Source organism: Rhyacophila brunnea, unplaced genomic scaffold (genome assembly GCF_057557595.1).
Source record: "Rhyacophila brunnea isolate RB1 unplaced genomic scaffold, BYU_Rbru_1.0 scaffold_13, whole genome shotgun sequence".
NCBI lineage: Eukaryota > Metazoa > Arthropoda > Insecta > Trichoptera > Rhyacophilidae > Rhyacophila > Rhyacophila brunnea.
The window spans coordinates 9,275,984-9,292,307 of NW_028232785.1; the positions used below are offsets into that span (position 1 = coordinate 9,275,984).

The 16,324-nt window shown below is 35.3% G+C and overlaps 1 long non-coding RNA gene across 1 annotated transcript; it reads right to left on the minus strand.

Annotated features, from left to right (window-relative positions):
* Positions 1 to 2,787: 2,787 nt before the first annotated feature.
* Positions 2,788 to 7,494, minus strand: LOC147076400 (uncharacterized). The gene is made up of 3 exons (XR_015069611.1): positions 7,273 to 7,494; positions 6,021 to 6,125; positions 2,788 to 4,145 (listed from the first exon to the last, which is right to left on the minus strand). It is a non-coding gene; the product is annotated as an uncharacterized LOC147076400 (long non-coding RNA).
* Between the last annotated feature and the right edge of the window lie 8,830 nt (positions 7,495 to 16,324).

The following is a 16,324-nucleotide window of genomic DNA, read 5'->3' on the forward strand; positions in this document are numbered from 1 at the left end:
AAGGTACTAGTTTAATGGGCAAAAACATGAAGAATTTTTTAATATGTTTATTTTTACTAAATTCGCTTATTTTAAAACATGGTTAGCTTATTAAAATTTTTATTTAAAATATATATATAGGTGAACATGACATAAACTTATATATTTTAAATACTTTCTGGTGACGACTCCGGCATCGATTATTACATTTTTTTTTATCTTCCACATGATTGTTCTATATAGTTTCTAGATATGACATTAACAATTTTATGTAAATAAGTACATATCAATATTTTAAAAATTATTTGATGTGGGACGTTTGTAAATCCATCTCTCGTAACATTTCACCATTTTATTTTCTATTCCGTTCATTTCTGCAGAACAATATTATAATTAGTTAATGACATTATGTCTTCCCATGCGTGGAAAGCCTATATATATAACAAATTAATCTTATCTATAGAGAAAGCAAAATTATTTTGCAGGACTTTCTTGTAGGTACCATCCTTTGCAATATTACTAAAAATACTTTCTAGTACCTAATTACAGATCAAACATTGACTTTTAAAGGAAGTTTTGAAATCTTTATGATGCGAACATAGCTTTGTTTCATAAATGAAATTAAATAAACAGAATAACAATGATTATATGCAAAACAAAATGATTAACTTAAAATTAGACTTCGAAATAGTTGGTGGGCGCCAATTTGTGGTTGAGTTCTTTCACCGTACACCTGAGAGTTAGCCGGCTTGCACATCACGACTCGCCTCGTGTGCCTGACCGCCATAAATCAAAACTTCCGAGAACGGGCGGCAAGTGTTGCATGACACAACCTCGAACATCTATCTAGCGACAGTCACGCGTAGCCTTCGAAACGTATGGATATTTCGACGGCGAGCCGGTATAGGAATGACCAATTCGTAGGTGTTTCTTTGTGACTTCGACCCTCCGACTCGGAGCTCGAGAAGGATGCAACATGTCGAATGCAACAGCCAGATGTTTTTTTCAGACGAAACAGTTGCATTCGATAAATCTGCGAAGCTCCATTTGGCAACACGTGTTATGTTGTTTCGTTAAATAACGATGACGTCACATCGATGTATTCGACACGTTTTTAGACGAGACGAGTTCTAATGTGCGAGCTGACTTACTATCCAATAGGGACATTAGCCACGGTTTCGACATACAAATATACATTATTATATACAGGACACACTATTTTCCTGTCAATAAAATATGAATATTTTGCGATGAAGCTTATAGTTTCACTGTCGGGTAGCTGCCCATAATTTCCGGATACAATAACTTACATTTTAGGATACTAAATCGTGAGAGCAAGCGAGAGAGATTTTTGTGAAAAGGCTGTATATTATGGTATACTGATTTCCGAACATATTAAACGTAGGTACGTATAGACATGATTTTTTATGCTTCCGTGTTTAAGCAAAGGGTAACTTCACTGACAAGTAGACTCAGCGCTACTTATTACTATAAATATTACTATTTGTGGGTCAAATGCCCTTGGTGTGACTTGCAGCTATAGTCCAAAGTACCTACCCACCGCGGGTGGAATGTGTCGCATTGGGAATATTTCGTTTTTATTACCTTGGTAACTTTATGCAATTGCCTAGAGCAGGCATGTCTAACGCGTCGGTCGCGGGATAGATTTTGGTCAATCGTATGTATATGATTTCATTGAGATTTTGAAGGAAAATTACCTACTGACCATTTTGATTTACATTTCCTTGACCTATTTATGTCAAAGTCGTTTTCAGATTGACTTTCGAGGAAGCTTTCACGAACTAGTCCTATCACTTGATTCGTATTGCATCACTCACGACTTGAGAAAGAGATAAGGTATAAATTTAAACAATAGAAAAATAGTTTGACGATGATTGCCCAAAAAAGACCAAACTTTCATTTTCACGACGAATGAGAGTTGTAATTTTATTTATACGTAGCAGTGTTCTTAGTCTTAAATATAATACATGTCAAGTAACCATTGGCAGTTTAGATAATGGATTATGGATGACAGCCAACTTGAAGTTGGTTATGCCTGGCCCAGTCTTCTTTTTCTTTCTCCACCCCTCTCGGTTATTTATTTCTCACAAGGCAGAGTATAGACTGGCCCAAGTGATCTCATTTTGGTCAGACCAGCAAACTAACGCTATTCCTCTGCGTTGAATCAAATTTAAAAAAAATCCATGCTACACAAACCAAGTCAATTCGTCGAACACGGCTAGTCTATTATTATAATTATTAGACAATACAAATATTTTTTTATTGAAACAGATCTCTTCCACGGCGCTACATCCCGGGGTGGGATTTGGCCTCCTCCATAACCGCTCTCCACTCACTCCGGTCTCGCGCCACACTTCTTCAGTTACCGGGTCTTCCTATAAGAAGCCAGTCCACTTCTACGGCGTCAACCAATCTCCTTCTTGGTCGGCCTCTGGGTCTCTTCCGTTGGGGTAGCTATTTCGACATGATCCTTGGCGCTCCAACTTCAGGCATTCTCTCCACATGTCCCGCCAATCGTAGTCTTTGGGACTTACAGTATCTTATGATTGTTTGCTGTTCAATCAGCTCTTCCAACTCGTGGTTCATTTTTATTCTGTAGTTCCCATTTGTCAACGTAGGTCCAGATTTTTTGGAGTATTTTGCGCTCGAAGAAAGCTAATTGGTTTTCCTCGTTTTGAGTTAAGCACCAAGTCTCACAGCCATAAGTGACCACTGGCCTTATAATTGTTTTATATATTAGAAGTTTACTTCTTCGGCATAGAATTTTCGTTTTGTTAATTTTGTTATTTGAAACAGATATTTAAAAAAAAAAAATGATACTGTAAAACTGTAAAATAATTTTCATCCCTTTATAATGGCTTTTTATTTAAGTGAGTCATTTGGTGTGATCTTAAATTACTCGAGTAATTAGACGAGTAATTGCAGTTTTCACACTTATATCTTTTAACACCGGAATGGGTCATTTTATGTAATTTCATTGTACCGGATTGTATGGACGAGTATGCACATCCATCACATTTAAAACGTTTTTCACCGGTGTGAGCCATTTTGTGTAACTTCATATGACCAGCTGTTCTACGTGAGAACTGACATTCGTCGCATTTATATGGCTTTTCTCCAGAATGGGTCATTATATGTAATCTCATAACACTGGACTGATTGCAAGCAAAATTACAAATATCGCATTTAAACCGCTTTTCACTAGAATGGGTCATTTTATGTGATTTTAAACAACTAGACTGTATGCATGAATAATTACATTGATCACATTTATATGGCTTTACTCCAGCATGAGTCATTTTATGTGATTTCATATTACCCGAATGACTACATGAGAAATTACATTCACTACATATATAAAGCTTTTTACTTTTTTTTTTCTTATGGGTTAATTTATGTCTTTTTAAATTACTAGATTGCATGCATGCGAAATTACACTCATCACATTTAAATAGCTTTTCACCAGAATGTGTCATTTTATGTAATTTCATGTGAGTAGACGTTATACACGAAAAAGTACATTCGTCACACTTAATCGGTTTTTCACCAGAATGAGTCATTTTATGTGATTTCAAGCTACTGGAATGTGTGCACGAGAAACTACATTTATCACATTTAAACTGTTTTTCACCGGAATGCGTCATTTTATGTGTTTTCATATTACTAGATTGTATACACGAGAAGTTACATTCGGTACATTTAAACCGTTTTTCACCAGAATGCGTCATTTTATGTGTTTTCATATTACTAGATTGAATGCATGAGAAGTTACATTCCGTACATTTAAACCTCTTTTCACCAGTATGTGTCATTATGTGTGATTTCATTCTGCTAGATTGTATGCAGGAATATCTACAATGGTGACATTTATACGGATGATCTTCTGAATAAGTCAAGTTTACCACTTTCTTTCTTTTTTTCGTTATCGAAGTTAATAATTCCGCATTTATGGTGTTTGGCTGAATAGTGTTATCTATACCAGCGGTTCTGATGGCGTCTATATTTTTAGTTATATCGTTATAATCCTCGGATTTTTTTACAATATCTTGTTCATCATGTGTAAAATCGCTGGTTAATGGTGTTTTATCTTCACATAACAACGCCTGTCTTGCAGTGGTGTTTGTATCGGTGCTTGAAGCATTCAACTGAAAAAAAAACAATACAAGAAAAAATAAATTGACAATTATTGACAAAAAGAATTACGTTACATACTCGTATCTAAAATACAGACTATTTAGTTCGCATTACACATAATTTTACAATTATTATCAGGATTGATGTCATTATTTAAAATGACATTCATAACTGATACAAAAAAAACAATCTAACAGCTGTTTATACAAACAAATTAATTCAAAAATCTTTAGCCGAGACTTTACGTTGTCCATTACATTAGTAAAAGAAGAATTTTTAGTCCACTATGAAGATATTCTGTGAGGACCAAATGTCGTTCGTTTAAGGCCATATATCAGTTGAGACACGGTCTAAAAAGATCGTCGCTAGGCGATGCGCGGATTGCGGGTCGCGGGTGCAAATGAGGCATGTCAAACCAAATATAATTTGTCTTATAAATCCAACATGTGTCCATTTAATGTTCTGTTTATTGTATTATCAGTAACAATAGTAATATATTCATTGACATGTTTTCTTTTTAAAGTAAATGGGTAACGTTTTAAGTCATCTTTACACAATTTAAGCATTATTACGGCCGTCGCCATCACGAAGCAAAATGACGTATTTCCAGCTCTATATTCTCTCTCCGAATGGGAGCGAGTGCAAAATTTCATCGCGCCTATGGTTAAAAATTATTTGCCGTTTCACTGATGAATCACCTTAACGCGTGCGTGCTACCTGTGCTCCTGTATGGCTGTGAGACATGGCATCCTACTAAGCTTCAAGAGTCTCGGCTTTTGAGCTTTGAGAATCGATGGCAAACACCCGAGTTCGTGAGCAGACAAAACAGCCTTCGGTGATTGAAGTTATCACGAAGAGAGGATTTACGTGGCTGGGACACGTATTCCGGATGCCGCCAAAGAGTGCGGCACTTCGTACCCTTGTGGCATAGCCTCAAGGGTTCCGTCGCCGTGGCCGGCCCTCCCTCACCATGCAGTGATGCTACAAAAGCGACCTACGTGCCGCAGGTCTGACATGGCGGGAGGCGCAGGAGTTGGCGATGGACCGAGGGAAGTGGCGCCAACTTGTGCTTGCCCTATGCCCCAATGTAGGGACGTGACAGGGTGAAAGAAGAAGAAGATGAAGATAATAAAAAAACTTGGAGTAGCATGTAGGTAAGGGATGGCGAACCTCTGGCCCGCGAATGTTTCATTTTGATAAGAAAAGAAATTACTATTTTATATATTATACCTATTAAAAAATGTTTTTTTTTATAAAAAAAATTACAAATAAATATAATTACTTACATATAATATTAAAAAAATAATGAAGACATGCCATGCCTATTTTCTTCGGTTTTTCATATTATATTTACCAATCGATGTGCAAACGGACCCGACGGAACTCAAATTGATCAAGATTTTTATAGGTATGTTACATTTTTAAATCTCGTGAATAATATTATAGACTGTATTATAGACTGAATTTTTATTAATTTGGTAGCAGTTACTTATCGATATTTGAAAAGTTTTCAAAGTTATAATAACACCTTTATTATATTAGATACAATGTTCAGATAGCAACGGTGAAGCACTCAGGTGAGATTTAAGAAGAAAGGCGCACGCATACACTCAACCAATGTCGATTGCGTGGCTAATACTAAAATTAAGTCACGAATATACACATCGGTTAAAAAGCAGCGATGGTATGATGAGGTGAGATGGAAATAGAGGCACGTGCTTACATGCAACCGTCGTAAAATAAAATTCATTGATTTGAAAAAAATATCACACCGATTCAGTATATTTGTCTTCACGTACACTGTGTGTATGTTTACTTTTTATTTCCGTATTTCACTCGGTAGCAGTCACGAGAAACAAATAGTAAGGACAAATAATATAATATACCTGAATTACTGGTTTACTTTCAGAATACGAGCAACCAGGCTGAGGGTCTTCATAACTTAGAGAGTGTATTGTGTCTTCAGCGAACTCCTCCTTAATGTCGGTTCGCTGAAAATAAGTAACAGATTGTATTTAGTGTCTAAAAGTAGAGGTAGGCTTTGGTGATGGACATAAATAGTGCACACTAAACTTTGTCAGGTATACTTCTTTGTGTTCATATAACGAAGAATAGACACTTGCAGATGGTGTTGGAAAGTTATTAAAATTCAATCAAACCTTGCCTGAATAAAATATTATAATTAAAAATAAAGACTATGTTTTTCCTTATCCATTTCCCGATTTGGATATATCCTTGCGACTTATGGTAATGGAGGCGGATGTGAAAATCTCGTGGATAGCCAAAGTAACAATGATTCCATAATCATCGAATTACATATTCAAAACGATCCCTTCTTGGTTTGCCTTCGACGGATTCTTTCATATAGCGTGCAGGAAAGATGACAACTTGGAAATACTTTTGATGTTGGGTCGAGCCGATGGCGGGAGGGGCGAAGAAGAGCTCCCTCCAGATGTATAGGTCACATCAAGAGTTTATGTGAATGTTTTCTCTAACCTTACTCATTTTAATACCTACGTCTTCTGTTTGTCTCATTCTCTTCTACATATTTACATTTTATGTTTTCTATCGTGCGTTACAGACAGACAGATAAATACATATGTGAGTCGCGTAGAGCCATAACTCATATTTCGCAATTTTGTCATTTTTGAGCCAAATATACAAAGTAATTCTAAAGGCATTAATCTATAACTAAGTAAGTATATACCTAATGAAAAATATTTGGCCATCAAGTCACTTTAAAACATGTAAAAATCGTTGACAGCGTTGACTGTTGGTGTCATAACTCACATTTTTCAATGAATAATATGTTTTGTCATCAATGCCTTTCTAACCAGTCATGGAGCTCTATTTGTCATAGTGTGCTGTATGTCTGGAGGAGTATTTTATATACTTATTGAAAAAAATGTAAATCGACTCACAAACTCATTAATGTTCAAGGGATTTCAATACTTTTCTTCAAATTACAAAAAAAGGCTCTGGTGGTATTTTGCGAATATATCAAAACTCAGAGCACACACACACACGTTTTGCTTACGATATCGAACGGTAGCTGTAGGTTTACATGAGTGTTCAGACTTAATCAGTCGATCAAACAATTAACCAAGGTTTAAAAATAATATCTTCGTACAAACTAACCTCAAATGTACGTTTGACACAGTCGGCACTCTCTTGGTTAGGATAATTAGTGCTGGTGTCTGGAGAATGGATTATTGGCACATCAAACCAATTCTGCTCGTCAGGATCAGATTCGAAGTCATCTACTTCGCGTTTGATGTCCATTTTGTGTAATTAAAACGAAAAACTGTCAGATTACTAGCGATGACACGTTATATTTATGCCATAGACACAATTTAATATGTTTATCAGTCTTGCCATAATATTATTTGCACAAAGTTCCTAAACACCGTTTACACGTGCATGGATTTACTATGCACAGAAAGAAAATGTATGGGGAAATATGTATTATCCTGCAGTTGGCAAGATTTCGTGCATAAATCATACAAGATTGGAAGCTTTCAAATTGTGATGATTTATTGCGCGCAAGAAGTTCATTTTAGATCTGCGCCTGCGCAGTAGAGCGATAGAGAACATGCCGGTAAAAAAACTACTCATTTTGAGCTCCGATTTTCAATACAACATGACGTCAGATAGTAGTATAAAATAACAACATCGCGTCTCGCTTACTCAAAGAATGATATTGGAGAGACAGTCTGCACTTTTACGTGTAAACAGTTATTGTCATGACAGTTTAAAATAAGCGCAATTTCCGACAGTAAAACCGTGCATGTGTACAGGCGCTATTACCTTGCAGCAGCAAAAGATAGGGGATGAGAGTTAAAGAAGAGGCATTATTCTATTCGTATATACAATTCTACATACTAGGACGCAGATATTTTGGTAGGTAATGTAAAGTTTGTGTAAACCACTGATGGACCTAAATCTATTTTACATTAGGTACCTACCATAATATCTGGTTTTTGAGCATATTACATTAATGTATTATTGTAACCATGCCGAGATCGAATTCGGGACCCTCGGATGAAAGACCTGCAGCTTAGGCATGAATGCTGTATTATCAACGTCACGTGGTTTTTCCGTGTTGAATAGTCAGAGCAGATACTTATCAAACAGACTGGATAGTCTTAATCTATCTCTTCAACTCTTTAACAGATACTCTATTGAGTGGGATACAATCAAAAGCTCTCTTTCTATGTTTACTTCCGTAGAGGTTAAAGGCATTTTAATATTATTCTAAAGTTCATTAAATTCTAAAAACCTCAACGCGATATCGAACATACGTTGAATTTTGGTGCGGTGAATATAGTAGTGGGAGAGTAAATGCAGAGGACCGGTTTTAGTTCCAGAAACGACCGTGGTGACGTAAAGACTTGATAATATAAAAGTTGCAATCTACGTACAAATTAAGAATCAAATTAATCAAACATGACATATTATTATGATTTAATAAACTTACCTACCTGAAATTTTATTTACCAATCGTGTTGTTATATTGTATACAGTGACAACACTGCACCATTTGTCTATGGTTAAAAAATAAGGCAGTTCAGTGCAAGACAATGGAGAGGCTCACGTCTGTCACTCTTTCTATAGTTTCTTCATAATAATACTTTATATCCACTTCAATAGAATTTTCGTACAATACAAGCAAAATGGACGTGAAACATGAACCAGAGAGCATCGAATCTGATTCAGAAGGTCATAATTCGTTTTATGTACCCGTAGTGAATCCAAAAAGGCTTGATACTCACACTTATGTAAAGGAAGAGTTTAACGAGTCTCATGGTTGCGTTTTTGAGGTTAGTTTTAAAACTGATTAATAATATTGCGAGCTATAGTTTATTTTCTTGTTTGAAAATCTGTCTTATAATACTCTACTAAATTAGAGCTTTACACAAATATGTCTTTAGATACAGGTCAATGATAACATATTTTGACAATCGTTCCAGACAAGTGTTTATTCTTTTTTAATCTGACAAAATATTATCAGACTGGTATATTGATTCCATGATTACTATTGTATAGGATTCTATTTAATTGGAGTTTCAAACGTCCTAGTTTTTCGAGTTTATCAATTTAATGTTTGTTATACACGTAAGTACAACGTATTTTTAGATATTGAGTAATAATGAGTATAATCATTGTCGAAAATATGTAAAGGGAAAGATTTGCATTACCTATGTCATTCTTCATCATCAGACACGGCCTGAGTCGATCCACTGCTAGATGAAGGTCTCCCCATAGCTCCCCCATTCGTGTACGTCCCTAGTTATTTGCTGCCACGTACATCCACCGAACTTTATGAGTTTGTCCATCCAGCGGGCGTTTATTGCCTCCTGGGTCCAGCGGTTCTCCACTCGCCAAGCGACTTCCAGCCCATTGCCATTCCATCTGCTTAGCGCGCTCTATCACATCGCGTACTCTTGTGTACTCTTGTGAACCAATCTGCCGTAGGTGACATTGTTATAGATGCTTACGAAGAAGAATATTTCTCTGGCACTATATTAAACATAAAAGACGGAGAAGAATAATATATAAAAACTATGCAAATGAGTGGCCGCAATTGGAAATGACCAGACAAGGAAGATGTAATCTGGTACAAAGACGATGAAATTATTAGCTTTATAAATCCACCGACTTTATAAGAGGTATATAATATGCTGTACCGGAAATTGAAGCCTTTCGCATCAAGGAATAATATTTTCCTAGATTACTAGTAAAGTGTATTTTTTCCTTTATTGTTATCTTTCATACATTCATGGAAAATGTTTTAGTTTATATTATAATTAATATGTACTAAGTCTATATTATATTTTAACCAGTGTGTGCTTCCCTTGATCACATATGTGTGTGAAACATGGACCCTAAGTAAAAGAGAGATCCAGAAACTTAGAGTAGCACAACGCGGTGTGGAGAGATACATGCTGGGCATAACGCGAAAGGACAAAGATAGGAATGAGTGGATAAGGAAGCAGACAAGGGTTTGCGATGTAATAGAGTTTATTAAAAGCCATAATTGGAGATGGGCTGAATATATAGCTCGAAGAAGAGACAATCGTTGGACAAATCTAGTCATCCAGTGGTATCCAAGAAGTGGAAAACGTCCGCAAGGTAGACCTTGAGGCCGCTGGATCGATGAAATGATAAAGTTCTGCGGAAGTACGTGGCAACGCAATGCACAGGACCGAGAGAAGTGAAAGCAGTTTTAAGAGGCTTTCATCCAGCAGTGGATAGATTCAGGCTGATGATGATATATTTATATTGTAGCAAAGTATGAATGAAGAAATATATAAATGTTACCTACTTACAAAGTAGGAATTGTTGTATCTATATTTTTTAAACATAATTTTTAGGTTAGTTTTTTAACTTTATAGAAATTTCCTGTATAACTTTAGGTGTGCCGATAATACGAACATAAGCTGCCGGAAATTAGTACATACATTTAATTCAGGTGCCTATAATAGGACCAATTTGCCTTATGTTGTTAAAACATAAACAAAATAATGTTTATATTGAACTTTTTTATTCTTAACAATATTTGTAAATATAAATACAAAAAAAGAAATCTACAAATATATTTAAGCTGAACCTATTATTTTCATCCCATGACCACATTTTCCTACTGGTGCCGATAATTGGTACATTTACCTTAGTACAAAACTTAAATCCATTAGAATTTAAATTCAAATTCCGTCAAGTATCTTCGGTCGATAGTATTAATATGCTATGTATACAAACAAATTAATTCAAAAATCTTTACTTTGTCTATAACATTTATTAGTAAAGAGTGCGACACTTCATACGCTTGTGGCACTGTCTCAATTCGAATTCTTGCCAATTTGATTCACCAATTTATCCAACGGCACCGTACCTACTTAATTAAGCCACAGATATGCTATAGTGTTTATCAAATTTCATTTATACTAGGGACCGGATTATGTTCTTTTAAATTAGGTAGGTACCAATCATCCCACCCGGAACATAAATTGATCAAGATTTTTATAAGTAAGTACGTTACATTTTAAAATATTGTAAATAATATTACTTACTTAAAAAAATATTACAACACAATACTAGACCGATTTTGATAAAACTTGGAAAGATTGTAGACTGAATTGTTACCAATAATTTGGTAGTAGATATCGATATTTGAAAAGCTTCCAAAAATACAATAAAACTTTTTTTTTAATAACGCATAAGTAGATAAAATGGTCAGATAGCAACGGTGAAGTATCCAAGTGAGATGCCAGAAGAAAGGCGCGCGCATGCACTAAACCATTGTCGATTTCGCGGTCAAAGTCGTGGCTAATAAAAGAAGTAAGTCACGAATATGCAAATTGGTTAAAAAAGCAGCGATGGAGTGGTTTGATGCAAATAGAGGCACGTGCTTACATGCAACCGTCGTAAAATAAAATTCATTGATTTGAAAAAAAAATCACACCGATTCAGTATATTTCTATACACTGTGTGTATGTTTACTTTTTATTTCCGTATTTCACTCGGAAGCAGTCACGAGATATCATTAATTAAGACAAATATAATATAGATACCTGAATTACTGGTGTGCTTTCAGAATAAGAGCAACCGGGCTGAGGATCTTCATAACTTAGAGAGTGTATTGTATCTTCAGCGAACTCCCACTTAATGTCGGTTCGCTGAAAATAAGTAACAGATTGTATTTAGTGTCTAAGAGTAGAGGTAGGCTTTGGAGTTACGACATAAATAGTACACACTAAGCTTCGTCAGTTATACTTATTTGTTTTCATATAACTATGAATACACACTTGCAGATGGTGATGGTAAGTTTTTAAAATTCAATCAAACCTTGCCTGAAAAGAATCTTAGAATTGAAAAAAAAGATTATGCTTTTCCTGATCCATATCCCGATTAGGATATAATATATCCTTGAGACTTATGGTAGTGGAGGCGGATGTGAAAACTCTTGGATAGCCAAGTTCCAAAGTGATTCCATAACCATCGTATTACATAATATTCAAAACAATCCCTTCTTGGTTTACCTTCGACGGATTCTTTTTGTCATAATTGCCTGAAGTAAAGATGACAACTTGAAAATTTTTTTGATGTTGGATTGAGCCGAAGGTGGGCGGGGGCGACGAAGTGCTTCCTCTAGCTAGATGGGCAGATCACATCAAGAGTTTCATAGGTTTCGATACAACGACGTCAAATTGGTTAATAAATGTTGCTGGTCCATTTCAAACTACCTATCAACACTGTTATTTGAATGACTTATGAGCATTTTATGCGAACCTTCAAAGGTTAATACATTTAATTAGAACAAATACAAGGCGGCAGTGCCACCTGTCAGCATTCTTGGATGTGGCGATATACGTTGACTGCAGAGATTAGATACTCACTATAATTAATGAATTTTTCATTTTACAAGTCATTACTCGTAAACAATGGAACTAGATAACGTTTTGGGTTTTTTATAAAATAAGCTGGTGAGATTCACTAAATATACGTACCTATTTTACCTTACTGCATGTATTATTAGTGAATATCTAATGTATCTATTACGGGTTTTTACAAACACTAATTCAAATATTCAAAGTTTGTTGTTTGATACTTAGTAGGTAGGTTAGGTAATAAGGGTTTTACGTTCATTTATTGTATTGATTTATTATTTAATCGAGAATGTACTGTATTCGTTGTCGGTGTGCATTTAACATTGGCGAGTGCGCATAGTGCCTGAAAATACCGAAAGGCGAAACCCGGGTCGCAAAAAAACGACAAAAATAAAATATGTACTTAGTAAAAAACTTAAATCAATTTGAATTTAGAATTTAAGTTTATGTAAATGTTTTCTCTCACTTTACACATTGTAGTGCTTCTATCTGTAATGTAATATCTTATGTTTGTCTCGTTCTCTTCTACGTATTTACATTTTATGTTTTCTATCATGCGTTACAGACAGACAGATAAATAAGTATTGTAATTAAATGTGAGTCGCCTAGAGTCATAACTCACATTTTGCAATTTTGAGCTAAATATACCAAGTGATTCTAAAGGCTCTAATCTATCTACCCAATGATAAATATTTGACTATCAAGTCACTTTAAACCTTGTAAAATCGTTGACAACGTCTACTGTTGGTGTCATAACTCATATTTTTCAATGAACAATGTGAGTTTTGTAATCAATGCCTTTCTAACCAGTCAGGGAGCTCTATTCTCATAGTATGCTGTATGTCTGGAGGAGTATTTTAGATACTTATTGAAAAAAATTTAAATCAACTCACTCACTCATTAATATTCAAGGGAGTTCAATACTTTTCTTCAAATTACAAAAAAGTGCTCTGGTGGTTTTTTGCGAATATCTCAAAACTCAGACCACACACACACACACGTTTTGCTTAGGTTTACATGAGTGTTCAGGCTTAATCAGTAGATCAAACAATTAACCAAGGCTTAAAGTTAATATCTTCGTACAAACTAACCTCAAGTGTACGTTTCACACAATCGGCATTCTCTTGGTTAGGATAAGTGCTGGTGTCTGGGCTGCTAGAATGGATTATTGATACATCAAACCAATTCTGCTCGTCAGGATCAGATTCGAAGTCATCTACTTCGCGTTTGATGTCCATTTTGTGTATTTAAAACGAAAACCTGTCAGATTACTAGCGTAGACACGTTATTTTTTTGCCATAGACACTATTTGATTGATTATCAGTCTTGCCCAGTCTTTCCAAAGTGGAATTATAGTACAGGGGAGAATAGACATTGAACACCGGAAACTTAAAAGACTGTTAGTGCCATTTTCAAAAAAAAAGTTAGAGAGCATTTATACATCAACCATCCAATTCGTATAACCATCTTCTGGAATTTTTAGGAATTAAAACCGTTTTCATCATTTCTGGCACTTACAGCCTTTTATTAAGTTTCCGGTGTTCAACTATATCAATATATTAAAATGTAGGTAGTTAGGTACAACATTTTTGTTAATTTTATTCTTTTATTATGTTATACTCTCACAAGACCCGAAAGACCTCCAAGGTAGAATGCAAGAACTCACGAATGTCACTCAAACGGTCGGCCTAAAGATAAAATGTCTCAAAGACAAAAGTGAAGAGGAACTGTTTTTCGGACCCTACCATTATCTGTATTAATGGCACCCAACTCGAGCTAGTCAGCTGCTACGTCTGTCTCGGGAGAAACGAATGGGTTAGGAAGCAGACAGGAGTACGCGATGTAATAGACGTTGCCAAACTGCTAAAATGGAGATGGGCGGGGCACATTGCTCGCCGAAAGGACGGCCGCTGGACAAATGCCGTCATCCAATGGTACACAAGGGGCACGAAACGGCCACAGGGTCGCCCTATAAGCCGCTGGATTGACCCCGGCTGATGATGAACATATTATCTTTAAAATCATTTTAATTGTTGTGTACCTTCCGATACATCTTTTTTAGTTTAGGAGTTTAGGTACCTATGTTTTAATAATTATTACCCATCACTATCTTATTATTTATTTTTTAATAAAATGTATTTTAAACAACCAACATCTCTCCAAACGTTGGACCTGGGTTCTGCAATTGTGATCATATTTTAATGTTTAGACTTCCTATTTTCACGCCGTTAGGTGACCAGTTTGTATACTTCAACACACGACCGCTGAGAATAATATGGTTCCATATAACACTGACATAGTTTTGAGATAATGAGTTCCAAAGATTCAAACTGTTATAATTCATCCATCAATCATCATTATTTATGTTTGATTGTTTAAATATGATAAATGACATAAATGTACATGTCAAAGTATAATTTATGCATTATTTAGAATTAATTAATGTTTTAAATATGAAATCCATGAATTTGATGAAATCAGTTGGAACCTTGTAATGCAAAAAAGTGATTTTCAGATAAGTACCTAAACAAGGTTTCATCTACAGTAGGTACCTATATGACAGATACGATAGGTATACAAATGCTCGCGAACATTATAAAAGTTATTTTATTTTAGTTATTTGACAGCCCAAGTACCATGTCTTCCAAAGGCATATAAATTAATATATTATTCATTAACACATAACATTCTATACTGTTCTTTTTTCTTGTTCAAATACATTATTCCCAGCTGGATTATACAGTAGTTAGTTTCATTTTTAAAATAACATTTTTATACCTACATCATTTTTTCTATCCCTCTCTCTTTCATCTCTCATAGCTATTTTAGTTTTTATGTGATCATCATATTTTCTACTTAATTCTTCAGATAAAATAATATTATATCGATCTTTTGCTATTAGTCAGATGGAACTTTTTAATATGAACTAATGTGTGAAGTTAGACACAATCTCGTTTTTAATTCAGAGTAACAGGGTTCCATCTACAGTTGAAACCTTGATCCTGTAATTCTTGTTAAATGATTGTTGCAGTTGGAACTAATGCAACCTCTATCTCCGTATTTAAACGTCAGTTGGCGTCGGTATGTGAGAACGAAATGAAGTTTACTGTATTTGGAACATTTCCACTGAAAAAGTGCATTTGCACAAAACTGTTGGATGGAACCTTGTTATTTTCAGGGGTCGAATTCTAATAATATCTTCCATGAAGACTGGGCTTTGTCTAGCTGGCCCTTTAAGAACGGTCTTGATGATTTCCCCTCAATTTTTTTGAGGCTTTTTCGTGTGATTACTGATATTTACTGTTATAATTATTGTGTTTGTTTACATTCACGAATAAAATAATTTTATAAAAAATGGCGTGCAAACAAGTGATTTCGTGCAAAAACTCTTTAAACTATATCCTCAAAGTTTTGGCTGAAGTGAAATCTAAAGTCACAAAAGAACTGCAAGGGCGACTGGCTATTGCTTCGAATGATTTGATTGCTGCAGTTGCTGAATTAACGGTTGAAAACGAGACCCTGAGGAGTACAAGCAAGGAGTACAAGGACATACAAGCACAGAGTGTTTCGGTTTCGCCCTTAGACGTTTTTCCTGACGAAGTTATTGTAGCTCCGTCACCACCGGTGTCCATATCTACGGCTGTGAAAGATAAAAACAAACAAGTTGAGCCACTATTTGCTGAACAGATTACCTTCATTCAGTCACAATCTACAAGCATTGGCGAATGGTCAACGGTAAAAAAAAGGAGCCCAATGAGTCATTGTAATTTATCCACTGGAAATGAATCTAAGCGACCTAGCCT